At 42.1% G+C, this 14437-nt stretch overlaps 1 protein-coding gene across 4 annotated transcripts in view; it reads right to left on the bottom strand.

Moving 5' to 3' along the window:
- The window catches only part of ZNF148 (zinc finger protein 148), a 148297-nt gene extending 140525 nt beyond the window's left edge, over positions 1-7772 (bottom strand). Inside the window, exon 1 of one of the 4 annotated variants that reach the window (XM_040250249.1) lies at positions 7504-7772. The gene's annotated coding sequence lies outside the window, so the exon portion shown is untranslated. Of the gene's footprint in view, positions 1-6627; positions 7480-7503 lie in introns of those variants that run through there. The other 3 variants (XM_040250207.1, XM_040250241.1, XM_040250227.1) reach the window with 3 other exon arrangements.
- Between the last annotated feature and the right edge of the window lie 6665 nt (positions 7773-14437).

Here is a 14437-nt window from a genome sequence, read left to right as displayed (position 1 = left end):
AAGTAATTCTCTCCACACCTATCTGGAGGTACACAGAAAGGCCAAGACTAAAACCTAGCTTGTCTGCTCACCAAGCACAACACTATGTCATATCCAATACAACTACTTAGCGTAGCTTTCAAGACCATCCATTTTCAACTCAACCCCAACTGAGCCTTCCTACCTTATGCCATACTCATGAACTCTTCATTACAAATTACAGGTTATCATCAATTAATTCATCATGAAATTAGTTGAGTAAGTGACAGCCATCTTTTTTTTTCTTTTTAGTCAAAGAGAACAACAGAAAACATACAGTGCACCCACCCTGGTAAGAAGAGTTACTGTTATTGAAACTTTGTGTTCTAACATACACACATTCATACATGCATATATTAGGTGAAGATGTGAAACATTTTCCTTACTGTGATGTGAAGTCGCTCAGTCATATCTGACTGTTTGTGACCCCATGAACTATAGCCTACTACGCTCCTCTGTCCATGGGATTTTCCAGGCAAGAGTACTGGAGTGGGGGCCCATTTCCTTCTCCAGAGGATTTTCCCGACTCAGGGATCGAACCGGGTCTCCTGCATTGTAAGCAGGCGCTTTACCATCTGAGCCATTAGGTAAGTCTTACCGTGGACCATAGTAAAAAAAAAAAAAGAAAAAAACCAACGCACTCTTCTCCACATCTCCTTGACTTCTCACTGCCATGTTTTTGTTTCTGTTAATTCCTCAGGTTGGAATGTTCTTTCTAGTAATTTCTGCCGGTCAGAATCCTGTCTATCCCTTCAAAGACTAGCTAAAATGTCACTTCCATGCTACTAAATGCAGTCCCAGGCTTTCCCTTAATCAAATGTTTTTTCCACCTTTTAACTTTAGTAACATTTGGTACTTTTCTCCTAATACATTTGTGATCATACTGTGTAGTCATCTGTGCTCAAGTCTAGCCCCTCTATTAGAATTAAATCCCAAAGGATTTATCCCTGATTGCATCTAACAATGCTTTTGCAAATAACAAATGTGCATTATCTGTTGACTAAAGAAAACTCACCCCTTTACTTTCTGAAACTTGTTATAAATCAACATCATAATTTCCACTACATTTCAAACTTTTGAAACTCTCATCCTTCAAAGTCTTATCATCTTCCTCTCAAAATCAGCCATTTCAAATAATCCTCTACTTTCAATCTTCTCTTGCTTCCCTTTAACCATAACCTGTCACATATCAATAACTTTTTTTCCTTCAGAATCGTATTTTCCATCAAATAACACCATTTCTTCTCCATCTGCTTATATTCCACTTTATTCCTAGTTCTCTAACATCCATAATGGCAAGTCTTAACATTCTTTTCTTTTCTCATCAACTAGACTTCAATTATTTCAATTCACTTATGGTGAACATATTTCCATCAGCCTCATTAAATCCTTTAGAAAAAGGCAGGTTATGAATAAATTGAAACAAACAAAACATATAGACAGTTCAGATAAATTATCTCAGACACTTTCATTCATTCATTTATTCAACAAACATGTGTCTACTGGATATATGCCCTCAATTTTCTTGTCTATTCTATTCTGTAATTCAGAAAGCAGCTCTGAGAAAAGCATTCAGGAAAATGCCAGGATAACAGAGCCAAGTTGACTCATTCTCTTCACTCACAGAGACCAAGTCATTTGTGGGGTATACAGGCTCAAAAAAAAAAGGAAAAACTAAAAGTTTTACTAGATATAGCTGAGAACTGACACCATCCCCCCACAAGCTGTTCCAAAGGGAGCTCAAAATCTACTCAGCAAAGGTGAATCTGAAAAGGAACAAACCATTAAGAGTAGCTAAAATGAAATAGGCAGAAAGCATTCAGACAAAAATAGATTCAGACTCTAGGTTCATTCTAGGGCTGCAACAGAAATTTGGAGCAGTTTAGTTCCTCTCCTGAGATCTCTAAGGAATCTTTTCAAATATCCAGCTAAAGTTTGGGACATGTAAATCCTCTCCCCAAATCTAAGCCAATATTCATTTCTCCATTCTCTGAACTCCTAAGCAATTATTGTCTATAAAACTCATTTGGGAACTTAATCATAAACCATCTTGTAATGAACTGTTAACAAACAGAGCCAGAATTTATTTACATATTAAAGTCAGTGTGGTCTTTAAAACAGTTACCTTGGGAGGCTACCACTTACTTATTTATTCACTCCATCTATCCAACCATCTGATGCACTTAACCAACATTGATCTAGTACCTACTGCCACTGTTCAAAATATTTCCAAATTCCTCTTTGGGAGTATATTCCAAAGTTAATTAATAAGTCAACCAAGAAAATCATCCCCATTTCTGTGCTAACTAAATCTAAACCAAAATTATTTTTTATTCACTCTATTTGATACTAACAGATCCCCAATATTTCTAAAAATCAAATCTTTCAAACTAAAAAGATTTGTCCCAATAAGACCATTCAGAATAACATTATGCCGGTATTATTTGTAACTGTGCTATCCTAGAGCGATTATTAACTCTTACAGGATAGGGACCATATTTTACTCATCTTTATAGACTCCCTCCCCTCAACAGCACACTGCTGCTGCTGCTGCTAAGTCGCTTCAGTCATGTCCGACCGACTCTGTGCAACCCCACAGACGGCAGCCCACCAGGCTCCACCGTCCCTCGGATTCTCCAGGCAAGAACACTGGAGTGGGTTGCCATTTCCTTCTCCAATGCATGAAAGTGAAAAGTGAAAGTGAAGTCCCTCAGTCGTGTCCGATTCTTAGTGACTCCATGGACTACGGCCCACCAGGCTCCTCCATCCATGGGATTTTCCAAGCAAGAGTGCTGGAGTGGGGTGCCATTGCCTTCTCCCCAACAGCACACTACAAGTACTCAATAAATAAGTAAACTGAATAGAATGTGCTAGACATCAAATCAGAAAAGGTGTTCCAAAAACCTTTTGAACACTACCACTCAAAATGACTAACAAAATATAAAAATTCTCATTTGTAGGTATACTTTTGATACTTGTTTTAAAAAATCAGTTTTCTGAAAGACCTGAGGGTTGTGGGGAGAGAATGGAGGATTGCTGGAGAGAGATGGGAGGAATGTGGGAGAAAAACGATTGTGTGAGGGACAGCAGTGTTGGCTTCCCATGCGGCTCAGTGATAAAGAATCTGCCTGCCAACACAGGAGCCACTGGAGACGCAGGTTTGATCCCTGGGTCTGGAAGATCCCCTGGAGTAGGAAATGGCAACCCACTCCAGTATTCCTGCTGGGAAATCCCATGGAGAGAAAAGCCTGGCAGGCTACAGTCCATGGGGTCTCAAAGAATCTGACACAGCTATACAGCTGAGCATACAAGCATAAGCATTGTGGAACAGAACAGGAAATTCGGAGAAAGAAAGGGTAATTTGTGAAAGAAGGAGTAATTGTGAGAGTGACAAGAAAGATATGGAATTTGGGGATGCATGTGGAATTGTAAGAGAGATGGAGATTCTGGGAGGAAAAATAGTGGATTTTAGAAAAAGCATTTTAGAAAAGAATAGGGAATTGTGGGGAATAAAAGAAAAAGTCAATCTTCTGAAATCTTACACTGTTATGGGATTACTTCACAACTGTATTTCTCCCTCTAAAAGAATAAAAATACCATAAATTCCTTGAGGGTAGAAACTTCATCTAACACTTTTTTATTAAATCCCCAAAATGAATTAGACAGATTCTTAAAACAGCTAAAGATCTCTAAGCAGTCATTTAGGCCTGAGGTAAGAAAATCAAAATTAAACCAGCCTCCAGTTTCAAACTAGATTTACTCAGATTAAACTAGCCTCAAATTAGAAGACAACCTTCGGTCCTACCCATTAGATGTTTCTGCAGGACTATTACAGTTCCAGTCTCATCCATTCTGTTGTCTTCCCTTAAATCTAAAGGCCTTCCCCAATCAGATAGCCCTTTGTTCTTCACTACCTCCAATACACACTCTCTCTCACACAGACACATACACAATTTTGTCTGTAATACTCATATAGTGCTCAGCAATTTCACAGTCCCACTACTAACAGTAAGGTGAATCCTACTTTCTATCAGTCATTCAACAAGTACTTATTAAGCACTTAAGAATCAAGCTGTTGTGAATTTTCCCAGAAATTAAAGAAAGTGTCAACTCTAGAGCAGGTTACAATCTAGCTACTATTTGCAAAACAAACAGAAAAAAATTACCATAAACAAATATAAGATTTAGCACTATAGAATCAACACGTGAATGCTGTTTTTATTCAACATGTAAGGAGGAGTCTCAAGAGCTAGAGTTACTTAAAACAAGACTCTTAAGGGGAGCAAGACCTTTCTATACTTCCAGTATCTGTCACCTTGACTCGGGAATGTTGAACCTCATACCAAATTTCAAAAACCAACATTTCAAGAATCTACAATATATGAGCAGCATGCTCTTTCCCATCATATTCCCAACATATTAGTGACTTAAATATGCTAATTTCCTTAAAGACTGTCACAAATCTGTCTCACCAATGTACTTTAAATCTTCTTCAGAGCCAACTATATCCAAATGTCTTGAGAATTCCTTACCTTTTCTTCAGTATCCCACAAAATTATCACCATCTCCACCATAACTTGTCCCTCATCCTCCTCTCCCTCCTACCCATCCCCCAGTCCACAAAGAAGAAACACATAATCAAACTGATACATTCTTTCCTACAAAACATAAGACCACCACCAAAGCCTGGAAAGAATAATCAAAGATCGTCTAATCCATTCCCAGATTCCCCACACTAAAACTCTCCAGAAGCCTGTCAAAGAATTCTGCACTGTTGACCTGATAACTACTTTCAAGATGAACAACTATCACTGCCAAGCAACTCCCCCTCATCTCTAAGCAGCAACACTTAGGCTGCAAAGATGCTATTTCCTACAACCTAGTCTTTCCTAAAGGTCCACCAATCTAACTTCCCTTTACTCATCTCACCCTGCTTTTCCAGCCTAATTTTAAATGTTTTTTTTTCCTTAGAGAATATTAAATATATAAGACATCAAATTAAAAAGCTAAATAACTATCAAAGTTTGAAAAGGAGGAGGAAAAAGAGGATAATGGCAATGACAAATCCTTTCCACTCATAGTAAGAATAAGAAGTCTCTTGACTCCTTTTTAATGTCACTTTGATCAGTCAAGAAATAAGAATACATACATATTACCTGGAGACCTAGAGAAAAGCATGGTAAGAACTACAAAAAATGCTTAGAAGCAGTCTCTGGAAAGTGGGGCTGTAATGGACAGATGAGACAAGGGTTACTACTTTTCATTATAAGCTCCCTCAGGATAATTTTTTAGATTACATACATGTATTATTTTATATAATTTAATGGAGAGAAAACATTTATATACTTTATTTAAATCCATTAAACTTACAAAAACTAAAAGAACTGATAATATACAGTGCCAGTGAGGGGAAAGGAAACAGATCTTCTCATACTATGATGACAATAAAAATGGGTACAACCTACTATGTAATATACTGAAACCCTTAAAAAGAACGAATAACTCTATAAACATACCGACAAAGAAAGTTTTTCAAATCTTTTAAAAATAATCCTGACTTATTTCCATAAAAAGTTTTTAATAAAAGCCCCTCTCTACTCAAATGTTAAACTGTATCCTCCTTTAGTTATTTCCTAAAAGAACGAATGACTGAATTTTCCCATCGCTCCCCTAAATTTCTATCTTCCCCTTTAATCCCTCCAACCATCTATATCCATAAAAGGATTTTTCATACTACTCTCTCCTCAGTTTAATTAATATTACAATGTAATGTGTATATAGTCTTTAATAATATAAAACGTGAATAATTTTCAGATAAATCTTAAGGGTATGGTTTTAGCCCAGGGTTCCCTCTTGGAAATAAATCCAGTCTGGTGTGAGCTCAGCAAACCCAATAGCCTGGGTACATTTCCTGATAGGGAAATGCTAATACTCCCTCCAACCTGGCTCTAGAATCACCCAGTCTCTTCAGGTTCCCCTAGACTTCAAAACAGCCAGTTCTGACCTCCTTGCATCTTAAGACCAAAACAGATATCCTCATCCTCCCTTCCGCAGCCGCACACTTTGTAGGCTGATGCATTTTCTTCAATACCACCATGCCTTAGTGAGAGTATACATTCAGGAACCATGAGTGGAAAAGATCTCCAACCAGCAGAGAGGATCCAATAACCAGGGTTATGGAACCAATTCTGTCAATCAGACTAATCTGAGCTACAAATGGGGCCTCCAAAGAAGGGCTAGCATGCATGGACTCTCCCCACCATTAATTATAATCCTGTGTACTGCAACCCAAGCTGAATAACATGGCAACAGTTCTCTTGGACCAGATAAGCTGGGCAGTGAAGAAGAAAACCGCCAAGTCAAGTAATTTCCATTCCAGCATCTGCCAGTAGTGTTCAGTTCACCCAGGCACTGCTAAGTGATAATATTTCAAAATTGCTAAAATTTAAACCCTGTGGCCTAGCGAATGCCTGTAGGCCAGGCGTCTTCTTAAGGTCTGCTTCAGAGATTCTCAGATTCACTGGTGCAGTTCTAAAGCGTCTCAGACCAAACTAAAGACTAAGGTGTCACTCTCAGTGACCCCCAACCACTGTCAGTACCCACACTTACCAGATGTCATCTTACAGAAGAGCCCAAACAGGTTCCGAACTAGGCCATCCTGGCCCATCTGGAATAACTCTTTAGTCTTTGGACCAACATTTACTAATTCTGCTACATCTGTCTATTCTATCATGCATTCTCTTCATATTCTCTGGTATTAAACACTCCCTCTTGCTTCAAACCTACCCTTTCTATTCAAGGAAACTCCTCATATCCCTTCTTTCCTTTCCTTAGAAACGCTCGAGTTCTTTCCACAACGAAATACCTAATGTATCTACACAATGAACACCCCCCGGAATCCTCAAGACTCCTCCACAGCCGCCCCCTGCATTCCTCCACCTACCTGGCATCTTCCCCTCCGGCCTCTCTCCTAGTGCACGCTCCCACTACGTTTCCTGCAAGGATTCCCTTTTCTCCAACCCCTGCCCTTCCCTTCTCCCAAAGAACACATTCAGGCAGCAACAGTGACTGAGGCCTGCGGTGCATAAAGCACTGCACCAGGCACGGCAGACAAGAGACCTGGTGTCTCCCTAGGCTTTTCACACCCACATCCAGCACCCTCGGGCCACCCCGTGCCACCATCCCACCTCCTCCCCTACCTCTGACACCCGCTTCAGGCCTCGGAGGCTGCCTTCTCGCTTCAACCACCCCCGTCATTATCCTTTCTCAACCCCCCAACCCACCATCCGCGCCCTGCTTCCTCCCGTCCCCCAACCTGCTCCTGCGTCTCCCTCGGCCTTGGCCGGTCCCGGGGCCACCCCCAGCCTCCCCACGGCTCGCTCCCCCCGGGTCAGGCCGTTACCGCCGCGCGCTCCCCCCGCGCGCCGCCCCCTCCCCCTCCCTCGCCCTCCCCCGGGCCCGGGCCTGCCAGGCCGAGCGCTTTACCGCGGGCGGGCGCCGAGTCGCGCGGTCACCGACTGCAGGCGGCGGCAGCTTCAACCTTTCTAGGGGCCTTGAGAGGAGGGGAAGGGGGGAGGGGGGAGAACTTTTGCTGTGGCAGCTTCGGCAACAGCTCCCACCCCTGCGCCTTTCTCCTCTTCCTCCCCCTCCTCCTCCTCCTCTTCCTCCTTCTCTTCCTCCTCCCAGAGCAGTAGAGACGCAGACATGCCGCGTCTAGAGCGCCGCCGCGGTCGCCGCCACTGCCGGCGCGGTGCATTGTGGGAAGCCCCGCACATGGGAAGCGCTTTGCGGCGCCCGCCCTCCTTGGGCCGGGGACCAGGCTGAGAAGACCCAGCGTGGCTTCGATTCCGGCGCCTGCGTGTCACCAGACCGGCGTGGTCCGGGAAGCTGGCCCTGAGCCGCAGGGTCCCTTCGGGCTGGACCCGGAAGGAAAGCAATTTGAAAAAGATCAGAACTGAGGCAATGTCTTTGAGATGGGGACCCGGCTTCAGTACAAATCAGTGCCTAACTGGAGGACTCAGTGGGTCAGGTGCATTTCAGGCCCAGGGCAAAGGAAGGGGCGGGTGGGGCCCCAGGTGAAAGGTTATCTATCAGAATTTGGGGGCTTTTTCGTTTCTCTTCTCTTCCCCAGCCCTCTCCGCTGTGACCCCCAGTCACTACCATCCCAAATGCTACCTGTCCCACAGGCGGTAGCCCTGCGCCCTTGAAACTAGAAAACCCCTTTAGTGTCTGCAAACATATGCAAGGTGTGAGCATAGGAAAGGATCAAGAGACCTGGCCCTGGATCCTATTGGGCAAGATCTTACATGATGTTTCCCCTTCACTTCCCTTCGGGCCCAAAACGTCTCTTTATGGCAAAAACTTGGTAATCGTCTATGTAGAGCTAGAATTGCACAGTTAATGTCTCAAGACTTGGAGGACCTTTAAGTGACCTTAGCCAAACTGTGACCTCCTTAATGGTGCCTTTATTCAACTGACATTTATTGGGCGCCGTGAGGTGTTCGTGCATAATACAGTGGCTTCCAATTACTCATCTTTGTGTCCACACCCTAGCACAAGGTCAGCCATGTAAAATAGATGCTCAGTGAATGTTGATTGTGAGATCAGAAGGGTATCATGGGATGAAACACCTTCATTAAGATTTCTTCATAACAGTCTGAAGATTTATTTAGCATCTCTCTGCAATACTTAAACATAACCCCTGAGAGGAGAGGGAAAGGGAAATCATTAAAATATCTATATAACCATTTCTGGAGTTCTTCCCTTGTCCACACCCACCTTCTCACCCCTTGCCAAATGAATCTTCATTTGAATAGTGCTTTTTGGCAAAACTCCAAACTCCTGCATTATGCACTTGTGATGGCACTGAATTAGATTAGTGTCTGCAAGGTTAATATTCCCCCAGGCATGAACCTTAGTAAATCGCGATGCCTGTTTAGAGATAGCAGAAGCTCAGAGGTTCAGCTTAATTTAGACACAGGTAACTAAGAAAAAGCAAGGGTAAACCACAGCTCCACAGTCAACTCTTCCTGTGCTTTCTTCATTAAAAAATATAAATTTTAATAAGATGACAGTGCATATTCTGAACGCTAATTGCAACAAAACATTGATACAAGCTAAAGCAAGGGACAGTTATCTGGAGGACAGCCTTCTGGCAACTTCTAGCATCTGCAATGGCATCAAATTCAGATGTTAAAAAAAACACCTCTGGCAGCAAAGAGGCAGACTGAATATTAGGTAATAGGAAAACTAATAACTAAAAAGAATTAAAGGCCTGGAGATTACACCCAGTAGGCTAAGATTGATTGGCCTATCATCAGGAATAGACCTAGTTCTCTACTCAGTACCATAACTAATAGAGGAATAACTGTCTAACATGGGCAGAATAAAGAGCATAAAGGGGTAGTGCCAGCAGAAGTCATGACAGGGAGCAAGTTTAAGCCTTTGGTAGGTTAAACTTCTGGTAATATTTCTCGGAGCCCCAGTTTGCCTTCTTCATGCTCCTCTTGCTCACTTCCCCAATTCCAATCCGAGGCATTCAGCCTACTTTCCTTTAAAAAAAAAAATTTAATAATTAAAGACTCACAAGAAATTGCAAAAATAGTACAAAGAGTACCGTTTACCCTTCACTCATCTTCCCCCAATGGCAACAGAGTTTTAGAAATATATCAACACCAGGAAATTGAATATGGTACAATATTTTTTAGTAGATTATAGAACTTAAATTTTACCATTTTTAAAATACATTTGTGTGTGTGTGTGTATTGCAAAATTTTGGGCTTCCCAGGTGGCACTCAGTTCACTTCAGTTGCTCAGTCATGTCTGACTCTTTGTGACCCCATGGACTGCAGCATGCCAGGCCTCCCTGTCCATCACCAACTCCCTGAGTTTACCCAAACTCATGTCCATCGAGTCGGTGATGCCATCCAACCATCTCATCCTCTGTTGTCCCCTTCTCCTCCTGCCCTCAATCTTTCCCAGCATCAGGGTCTTTTCAAATGAGTCAGCTCTTAGCATAAGGTGGCCAAAGTATTGTAGTTCCAGCCTCAACATCAGTCCTTCCAATGAACAGCCAGGACTAATCTCCTTTAGGATGGACTGGTTGGATCTCCTTGCTGTCCAAGGGACTCTCAAGAGTCTTCTCCAACACCACAGTTCAAAACCATCAATTCTTCGGCACTCTGCTTTCTTTATAGTCCAACTCTCACATCCATACATGACCACTGGAAAAACCATAGCCTTGACTAGACAGACCTTTGTTGACAAAGTAATGTCTCTGCTTTTTAATATGCTGCCTTGGTTGGTCATAACTTTCCTTCCAAGGAGTAAGCATCTTTTAATTTCATGGCTGCAGTCACCATCTGCAGTGATTTTGGAGCCCAGAAAAATAAAGTCAGCCACTGTTTCCACTGTTTCCCCATCTATTTGCCATGAAGCAATGGGACTGGATGCCATGATCTTAGTTTTCTGAATGTTGAACTTTAAGCCAACTTTTTTACTTTCCGCAAGAGGCTCCTTTGTTCTTCTTCACTTTCTGCCATAAGGGTGGTGTCATCTGCATATCTGAGGTGATTGGTATTTCTTCCGGCAATCTTGATTCCAGCCTGTGCTTCTTCCAGCCCAGCGTTTCTCATAATGTACTCTGCATAGAAGTTAAATAAGCAGGGTGACAATATACAGCCTTGGCATACTCCTTTTCCTATTTGGAACCAGTCTGTTGTTCCATGTCCAGTTCTAACTGTTGCTTCCTGACCTGCATATAGGTTTCTCAAGAGGCAGGTCAGGTGGTCTGGTATTCCCATCTCTTTCAGAATTCTCCACAGTTTGTTGTCATCCACACAGTCAAAGGCTTTGGCATAGTCAATAAAGCAGAAATAGATGTTTTTCTGGAACTCTTGCTTTTTTGATGATCCAGTGGATATTGGCAATTTGATCTCTGGTTCCTCTGCCTTTTCTAAAACCAGCTTGAACATCTGGAAGTTCACAGTTCATGTATTGCTGAAGCCTAGATTGAAGAATTGGTGCCACTAGTGGTAAAGAATCTGCCGGCCAATGCAGGAGACATAAGAGATGCAGGTTCAATCTCTGGGTCAGGAACATACCCTGGAGTAGGAAATGGCAACCCATTCCAGTATTCTTGCCTGGAAAAAATTTCATGGGCAGAGGAGCCTGGCAGGCTACAGTCATGGGGTTGCAAAGAGTCAGACACAGCTGAGCACCTGTCAGCAGCAACAGAATGTACAATTTTATTCCATGTGTCATTTGTGTACCCTCTACAACCAGGATATGAAACTGTTCCATTATCACAAAAAAACTCCCTCATGCTGCATTTTCGTATTCACAAATTTACCTCCCCTTCTAACCCCCCACTGGAGAAGGCGATGGCACCCCACTCCAGTACTCTTGCCTGGAAAATCCCATGGAGGGAGGAGCCTGGTAGGCTGCAGTCCATGGGGTCACTAAGGGTCGGACATGACTGAGTAACTTCACTTTCACTTTTCACTTTCACGCATTGGAGAAGGAAATGGCAACCCACTCCAGTGTTCTTGCCTGGAGAATCACAGGGATGGGGGAGCCTGGTGGGCTGCTTGCTGTCTATGGGGTCGCACAGAGTTGGACACGACTGAAGCGACTTAGCAGCAGCAGCAGCTAACCCCCCACACTATCCCTGTTTTCTAGTAACCACCAATCTGTTTTTCATCTCCATAGTTTTGTCATTTCAGTAATGTTATATAAACAGAATCATATCGCGTGAAACCTTTTGATGTTTTTACCTAACATAATGCCCTTTCCCAGTAGTCATGTATGGATATGAGAGTTGGACCATAAAGAAGGCTGAGCCCTGAAGAATTGATGCTTTGAACTGTGCTGTTGGAGAAGACTTTTGAGAGTCCCTTGGACTGCAAGGAGATCAAACCAGTCAATCCTGAAGAAAATCAATCCTGAATATTCTTTGGAAGGACTGATGCTGAAGCTGAAGCTCCAATACTTTGCCCACCTGATGCAAAGAGCCGACTCATAAGAAAAGACCCAGATGCTGGGAAAGATTGAAGGAAGGAGAAAGGGATGACAGAGGATGAGATGGTTGGATGGCATCACCAACTCAATGGACATGAGTTTGAGTAAGCTCTGGGAAATGGTGAAGGAAAGGGAAGCTTGATGTGCTGCAGTCCATGGGGTCACAGAGAGTGAAACACTACTGAGCGACTAAACAACAACAATGTCCTTGAGTTCCACTTGTGACAGGTTTCAAACATTCATTTCTTGTGATTGTTAAGTGATATTCCATTGTATGGCTGTACCAAAATCTGTTCACCCGTTCCCTAGGTGAGGTACATTTGGGTTGTTTCCAACCTTTTGGCTATTATAAGTAAAACTGCTGTGAAAACCTGTGTACATGTTTTTGTGTGTACTTAAATTTTCGTTTCTCTAGGATAAATACCTAAGATTATGATTGATGGGTCGTATGGTAAGTGCATATTTAATTTTTTAAGAAACTGCCAAACTATTTCCTAGAGTGGCTATTATCCTTTCACATTCCCACCAACAATGTATGAGAGATCTAGTTTGTCCCTGTCCTCATCAGCACTTGATATTATCACTCTTTTTTTTTTTCACTGTTTTAATACATATGTAATGGAATCTCATTGCGGTTCTTTCCCTTTTAAAAAGGGGCACGGTCTCCACAAAACTGGTTCCTGTGTAGGATGTATGCTATCTCTCTCTTACTTTCCGTGGTGCATTTTTAAACAAGCTCACCCGCCCATTTGTTGAAGGATACTCAAGTGTCCACCAACAGATGAACAGATAAAAGAATATGTGGTGTATACATACAGTGGAATCTTATATATCTTATGTATCACTGCAGAGAAACACAACTCTCATGGATAAGTTATTAAATTTCTTGAAATATTAAGCACATATAGCATATATCTTTTTTTCACATCCTTTTTGAGATGGCTCCAGGAAACATCTGTTAAGCAGATGTAGAAATTTCCCTGGGCAAGTGATACATATAAGTTGCTCAGGATGCAGCTCACAGGTAGAAAACTTTAATGTCCAACAAGTTAAGCAGATAACATGAATAAGTGAGGCAGGCCAGATATAAAGATAACTGACAGTAAAAGGGACAGTAAAGAGCCAGACAGTTCAAGCCAGTCTAAGGGCATCGCCACTACTCATTTCCAGCTGATTATTTCCAAGTGAGAATGTAAAGAGAAAGAAATCAAGAGAAATCAGAAATCTGAATTTTGGGGTGAACTCTCCCTAGTACTAATGTTGGCAAATAATATTTAAAATTCTTTAAAACAGGAAAGCATATTAAACAAAACGTGTCTGTGGGTCAGATTCAGCCTACAACCTTCTGGCTCTCTGGCTTCTTTAGAAGAGGAATGTACTTCCATCTCTTGTCCACAAAGACTTCACCAGGTCTTCGGAACCTCCTGTATTGACCATCTTCCAAGCTTCCTGGACTTCTCAGGCTCAGGAGGATGTGCAAGTGCTACCTTCTCTACTCACGTGTTGCCTGCAGCATGAGCCATTTATAAAGGCTGCTCCTACCTTAAGCAGAAACCTGGCTTTTTTTTTTTTTGCAAAATTCTAAATTCATAACCCTGTCAGAGACTGGATCACAGGAGCCTGCTCCACTATATCTTGTCAGTCCCACTCAATCCAGAAAAACATGGCTTTGAGATGGCTTTCCTGTTCTCAAGGGCCATCTTTTCATGGGACACTTTTCCCTCAGTTCCTGCTTCAGATTTGAAGGACACTTACTGATCACTGATATGTTCTAAAACTAATGACCAAAACATGGAAACAACTCCAGTGTCCATCAACAGATGTACGGATAGAAGAATATGTGGTGTATACATACAATGGAATCTTATCCAGCTTTTAAAAGGAAGGAAATCCTGCCATTTGTAACAGCATGGATGAACCTGGAGAAAAGTGTGCCAAGTGAAATAAGCCCAACAGAGAAAGACAAACACTGCATGATTCCACTTGTATGAAGTATCCAAAATAGTCAAACTCATAGAAGCAGAGACTACAATGGTGGTTACTGAAGGCTGGGGACAAGGGGCACAGGGGAAATGGAATATTATTATTCAATGCATATAAAGTTTCAGTAATGCAAGATAAATACGTTCTAGATATCTGCTATATAACATAGTGCCTGTAGTTAACAATACAGTATTGTACACTTAAAAGTTGTTTTCCTTGGACTTCCCTGGTGGTCCAATGGTTAAGACTTCACCTTTCAACGCAGAGGGTATGTGTTCACTCTCTGGGCAGGGAGCTAAGCTCCCACATGTCTCCCGACAAAAAAGCCAAAATATGAAACAGAAGCAATATTGTAACTAATCCAATACAGACTTAAAAAAAATTGTCCCCATTAAAAATAATCTTTAAAAAAATTGCT

Source organism: Oryx dammah, unplaced genomic scaffold, assembly GCF_014754425.2.
Source record: "Oryx dammah isolate SB20612 unplaced genomic scaffold, SCBI_Odam_1.1 HiC_scaffold_2, whole genome shotgun sequence".
NCBI classification, from domain to species: Eukaryota; Metazoa; Chordata; class Mammalia; order Artiodactyla; family Bovidae; genus Oryx; species Oryx dammah.
Note: the sequence above shows the minus strand (reverse complement) of the source record. Positions and strands in the feature narration are given on the sequence as shown.